Genomic DNA, 7,189 nt, shown 5'->3' with positions numbered 1-7,189 from the left:
TGATCACATGAGATGATATTTGTAACATCACACTACTGGACAGCTTAGATTTGTTGGAAGTCTTTATATCAGACTCAACCTGCATCTTTGTTAACTTCTCTCTGCTTTTCTTATCTCTAGTTTTCCCTCTGGGGCCAAGCAGAACCAGTCTAATCCCTCTTCATAATTTTTACATGAAGACAACTTTCTATCCTGACCTTCTTGTATCTTCTCTTCTCTAGCTAGACATTCCCATATTCTTCAGGAGTTCCTTGTATGACAAGCATGGTCTCCAGTGCTCTCTGCTCTCTCACAGGGTCACACAGATAGTAAGCCAAAGCTTTCCTCAACCAGGCCCAGGGCCCATGATGACTCAAATCAGGAGTAATGTATCATTTCACTGAACGTCTGGACTTAAAAACATGAAGGGAAAAATTGTTAATAATGTTAATAAAAATGTTAATTAATGAAATTTAAATTATATAAAATTTTTAAGTGTTAACAAATTTTAAAGTATATCATGGATACTTTTTTTTTCTTTTCTAGAGGCAGCTGATAACATTTTCCAGTGTATTCCTGCATTAGGCTTTGGGATTGCCATCATATGCTCTTAGGAAACCAAAGACTTTGATTTTTCCAAAGCTTCCCTATAAGTAATGGGAATAATGTTGGATGTGCATCACTTGGAAGGATCTGCAGTTGCTGGATCTGCTGTTATCATTCATGGTCAGAACTATGACCATATCCATGTCTCCAGATTGAAAGAGAGCAATTGTTTTTCTTCTGTGTTTCTACTCCCACAATTCTTCCTATGAATGTGGATAGCATTCTTTCTCATAAGCACCTCAGAATTGTTCTGGTTGCTACTAGTAGAGAAGTCCATTACATTCAATTGTACCACAATGTATCAGTCTCTGGGTATAAGGTTCTCCTGGTTCTGCTTCTTTCACTCTGCATCAATTCCTGGAGGTCATTCTAGTTCACACTTTATTATTCCTTTGAACACAATAGTATTCCATCACCAACATATACCATAAGTTGTTCAGCCATTCCCCAATTGGAAGGCATCCCCTCATTTTCCAATTTTTTGCCACCACTAAGAGCATGGCTATGAATATTCTTGTACAAGTCTTTTTTCCTTATTATCACTTTGGGGTACAAACTCAGCAGTGGTATGGCTGGATCAAAGGGTAGGCAGTCTTTTAGCGCCTTTTGGGCATAGTTCCAAATTGCCTTCCAAAATGATTAGATCAATTCACAACTCCACCAGCAGTGCATTAATGTCCCAATTTTGCCACATCCCTTCCAACATTTACTATTTTCTTTTGCTGTCATGTTAATCAATCTGCTAGGTGTGAGGTGGTACCTCAAAGATGTTTTGATTTGCATTTCTCTGATTATAAGAGATTTAGAACACTTTTTCATGTGCTTACTAATAGTTTTGATTTCTTTATCTGAAAATTGCCTATTCATGTCCCTTGCCCATTTATTGATTGGGGAATGGCTTGATTTTTTGTACAATTGATTTAGCTCCTTATAAATCTGAGTATTTAGACCTTTGTCAGAGGTTTTTGTTATAAAGATTTTCCCCAATTTGTTGCCTCCCTTCTAATTTTGGTTGCATTAGTTTTGTTTGTACAAAAACTTTTTAATTTAATGTAATCAAAATTATTTATTTTGCATTTGGTAATTTTCCTGACTCTTGCTTGGTCTTAAAATCTTTCCTTTCCCAAAGATCTGACAAGTATACTATTCTGTGTTCATCTAATTTACTGATAGTTTCCTTCTTTATATTCAAGTCATTTACCCATTCTGAATTTATCTTGGTGTAAGAAGAAATAAAATACCAAAATTACCCCATATCAGAAAAAGAAATTGAACAAGCCATCAAAGAATTCCCTAATAAAAAATCCCTAGGACCAATTGTATCAAACATTCAAAGAACAACTAATCCCAATACTATACAAACTATTTGACAAAATAAGCAAAGAAGGAACTCTACTAAATTCCTTTTATGACACAAATAAGGTACTGATTCCAAGAAGAGAAAGAAAACTACACCAATCTTCCTAATGAACATAGATGCAAAAATCTTAAATAGAATACTGGCAAAAAGATTCCAGCAAGTGATCATGAGGGCTATTCATTATCATCAGGTGGGATTTATACCAGGAATGCAAGGATGGTTCAATATTAGGAAAACCATACACATAATTGACCATATCAACAAAAATTACATGATTATCTTTTAGCCTTTGACAAAATACAACACACATTCCTATTGAAAACACTAGAAAGCATAGGAATAGAAGGGCCTTTCCTAAAAATAATAAATAGTATATATCTAAAACCATCAGCAAACATCATCTGCAATGGGGATAAACTAGAAGCCTTCCCAATAAGATCAGGAGTGAAACAAGGATGCCCATTATCACCTCTATTATTCAACATTGTACTAGAAACACTAGCAGTAGCAATTAGAGAAGAAAAAGAAATTGAAGGTATTAAAATAGGCAATGAGGAGACCACGCTATCACTCTTTGCAGATGATATGATGGTCTTCTTAAAGAATCCTAGAGAATCAATCAAAAAGCTAATCGGAATAATCAACAACTTTAGCAAAGTTGCAAGTTACAAAATAAATCCACATAAGTCATCAGCATTTCTATATATCTCCAACAAATCTCAGCAGCAAGAATTAGAAAAAGAAATTCCATTTAAAATCACCCTAGACAATATAAAATACTTAGGAATCTATCTGCCAAGACAAACACAAGAACTATATGAACACAACTACAAAACATTTTCCACACAATTAAAACTAGATCTAAATAACTGTAAAAACATTAATTGCTCATGGGTAGGATGAGCTAACATAATAAAAATGACAATCCTACCCAAACTAATTTACTTATTTAGTGCCATACCCATCAAACTGCAAAGAAACTTTTTTACTGAATTAGAAAAAAACATAACAAAGTTCATTTGGAAGAACTAAAGATCAAGGCTATCAAGGGAAATAATGAAAAAAAATGTGAAGGAAGGTGGCCTTGCAGTACCAGATTTCAAACTATACTATAAAGCAGTGGTCATCAAAACAATTTGGTACTGGCTAAGAGGCAGAAAGGAGGATCAGTGGAATAGACTTGGGGTAAGTGACCTCAGCAAAACAGTCTATGATAAACCAAAGATCCCAGCTCTTGGGACAAAAATCCACCATTTTACAAAAACTGCTGGAAATTTTGGATCAGTATGGGAGAGATTAGGTTTAGATCAACATCTCACACCCTTCACCACGACAAACTTTGAGCAATTCTGTCTCACTTAAATCTCATTCATGCACAGGTGAAAACATCCAGTTGTGTTGTTGATCCTCTTTTTAGGAAATGGACAAACAATAGCTTCTAGACTTATCTTTTCATAACCTTGCAGGCCATCTGAACACTCTTTTGCTTGAATATAGCAACTAAAACCTCTCTCTGGTTTTTGTTTGTTTGTTTTTTTAAGTTAGAGCTGCCAGGCCCAGTTGCAAAGAAAAAAAAAAATTAAGCCAGTCAGTGATTGCTTCCCCTTCGAGTGATTGTCTTTTCTTTTTGATACCTATTTCTAGAGAAGACCAAAGTCTTCTATTAATAAAAACTATTTAATTTAGTATTAGACATTACTGGGATCTTCTATGATTCATGATATACATGAATTTAATCTAGAGCAAGAGGTAAGCTAAGGAAGTAAGGCCCTTCATCTTCAACATGTACTTTGCATTCCTGTCTTTATTATACATATATGTCAGCAGCAAAGATTAATTGCCTTCATGCTATCTTTTCACCACTGAAAAACCTCACCTCCTTAAGAATACTAAGTAATTTTTTAAGGTGGTTAGAGGAGAACAATTAATAACTGAAGAAATAAAAAAAGGTATTTTGTAGATTGTAGCATTTGTGAGCTGCCTCTTGAAGTGATTCCAAGAGATAGGACTGGGATAAGGACAGAGAGCAGTACATTCTATTGGGAAATGTAAACACGTAGATGATAAATTGAAAGATAGTGTAGAACCAGAGACAGTGCATTTATTATATACCAAGCCCTGTGCTAAGTACTGATGATACACAAAGAAGCAAAACAGTCCTTGCCTTCAAGGAGCTGATATTCTAATGAGAGAAGACAACACATAAAATTATGCTGGAAAGGGAACTGTTACCCATCTGGGGGCATGGGAAGAAAAATGGTCTGGGTCAGGGGTAGAGTCCAAGTGTCCTTTGGGGTAGAGATGGAATGATAATAGGGTCATGGTGAGAGAGAATCTGGGAGGCACAAAAGGTCATCTCCCAGAGGCAGGGAACCCAAGGGTGAATTACAAGTTTCTGTTAGGGTAGAGATGATGAGAGCAGACCCATGCTGGGGAGGCTTCAAGGAAGAATTAATTACAGCATAACAATTTCTGGAAGGAAAGAACACTAATGACTAGAATGATCGGGAAAGACACGGATTGTTGATCTGAGCTTTGAATGAAACTAAAGACTCCAAGAGGAAGAAGGGAGGAGAGAGAGCTTACCAGACATTGGGGAAAGTCTGTGCAATTTGTAGAAACAATAAGTAAGCCAGTTTGGTCAGAATGTATCAAGCATGAATAACTGATTAGTCAGAGAAATCTCACCTCCTCCACCTTTTCAAATTCTCCCTACCCTCACTTGGTTACTTATCCTAAGCAACTGCCTCCCTGAACCTCATTTTACTAAGTCCATCATTTAAGGTCTGGCCTGAAGCCCAAGTCAAGACCAAGGTTACAGAGTTATGACACCCATAGTCCTTTATTTCCTATATCAACACTGCAAGAATCTTCAGAATTTTTCAGAAATGATTTTTTAAAGCCATCATAAAATAGAACCTCTTTCTTCCATTTCTTAAACTATGTACTGAAAAGATTTTTTGATGAGAAGGATGAGGGGAAAATTCTGTTTGTCTCTTGAGTTGCTGGGTTCTCAGAGTTCATTTATCTCTATACAAAGAGGCAGGATATAAGCATAACTATTACTGCATCATAAACTTGTCTCAATTCAACATAATTTGACTAGTGCCACACTCTCTAAGTGCTGAGAGCATAAAGATAAATAGGGCATAGGCCCAGTCCTCTAGGATTTTACATTTTGGCAAGGGAGTAATACTTGTATGCAAATAACTATAATATAAATTAAACTATAATTGATGTATGAGAAGTGGGAGGCAAGAGAGATTTGAGCAAGGGGGAATCTCATCTAGATGGGTTGGTCAGGAGATCAGGAAAACTTAATGAAGGAAGTAATACTTGATCTGGCCCTTAAAGGAAAGGAACAATTTCATTAGAGAGAAATGTGTTGAAGGGAACAGCCCTCACATAGAGTTGAAAGAAGAATAGGGAATGGGAAATAGACTGAAACTATACAATTAATTTGGAATGGAACACTTCAAGAAGTGAGGGATTCTCTTGATTAGAGAAATGCAAACTAAAACAACTCTGAGGTACCACCTCACACCTATCAGATTGGCAAATATGGCAGTAAAGGAAAATAGTAAATGTTGGAGGGGATGTGGCAAAATTGGAACACTAATGCATTGCTGGTGGAGTTGTGAATTGATCCAACCATTCTGGAGGGCAATTTGGAACTAAGCTCAAAGGTCTTTAAAAGACTGCCTGCCCTTTGACCTAGCCATACCACTTCCGTGTTTGTACCCAAAGAGATAATAAGGAAAAAGATGTGTACAAAAATATTTATAGCCACACTCTTTGTGGTGGCAAAAATTGGAAAATGAGGGGATGCCCTTCAATTGGGGAATGGCTGAACAAATTGTGGCATCTGTTGGTGATGGAATACTATTGTGCTAAAAGGAATAATGAACTGGAGGAATCTCATGTGAACTGGAACAACCTCCAGGAATTGATGCAGAGTGAGAGGAGCAGAACCAGGAGAACATTGTACACAGAGACTGATACACTGTGGTACAATCGAATGTAACGAACTTCAAGTACTAGCAATGCAATGATCCAGGAGAATTCTGAGGTACTTATGAGAAAAAATGCTATTTCATTCAGAGGAAAAACTGAGGGAGTAGAAACACAAAAGAAAAACATATGATTAATCATGTAGTTTGATGGGGATATGATTCGGGTTTTGATGTTAAAAATCACTCTACTGCATATATGAATAACATGGATATGGGTTTTGAACAATAATACGTGTATAACCCAGTGGAACTACTTGTCAGATTGGGGGTGGGGAGAGCAGGGGAAGGATCATGAATCATGTAACCATAAAAAAAATTCTAATTAAAAAAAAGGGAAAAAAGAAATGAGAGATTTCCTCTTTCTTGAAGATCTTCAGAGGAGAAATGACCACTTATGGGGTATATTATAGTAAGAATTCATTTGGGTTATGAGTTCGTGTTTGTTTCAACTCTCATATTTTGTTATTTTGTGAAGGAGAGTGGGATCAAAGTAGTTAATCGCCCCACCATCAATTCTCCAAACAAGATTAAACAAATTGCCTAAGACCACACAGAGAAGAAAAGTCAAATGTGTAAAAGCATACTGGAAAAAAATGGGGTAAAATTAGATTGGAGTGGGCCTTGACAATGACCATGGGAAATTTTTTGAGCAAGGAAGGGAGGATGTTATGATTCCATCTATACATTAAGAAAATTATCCATTAGCAATGTCAAGGACAAACTGGAAGAAAGAGATTAGAAGAAGGGAAACCAGTCAAGAGACTAATAAACCAGGTAGGAAGAGATGAGAGCCTAAAAGAGAATGGAATCTCTTATCTGCATATGAGAAACATGGGAGAGGTAGAATCAATCGTCTTTGGCCCTAGAGCGAAAGGTTTAACATGCATGATACCAAGGCAGCAGTGGAGAAAGGCACACAAAGAACACCCCTGACTAAGGAATACAATTAGATGATACAAGTGAAGAGAATACACATGGTTAGAGAGTATGCACAAAAGGCACACATTCGGGGGACATGTGTGATCAGAAATTATACACAGAGGAGGCCCTTCGTCCAAACCCTCATGACTTACACTTCAGATGCCACTGGGCTACCATAGTCCTCTGATGATGTCTGCACTTTCTCTGTTGGGCACATTGTCTCTGTTAGAAGACAATTAGGGAGCTGTTTTATTGAGCCCTGGCTGAAAAATGAGACAAAATATCCTCAGGGTTGGCCCCTTATGACCCC

Source organism: Monodelphis domestica, chromosome 2 (genome assembly GCF_027887165.1).
Source record: "Monodelphis domestica isolate mMonDom1 chromosome 2, mMonDom1.pri, whole genome shotgun sequence".
NCBI classification, from domain to species: Eukaryota; Metazoa; Chordata; class Mammalia; order Didelphimorphia; family Didelphidae; genus Monodelphis; species Monodelphis domestica.
Note: the sequence above shows the minus strand (reverse complement) of the source record.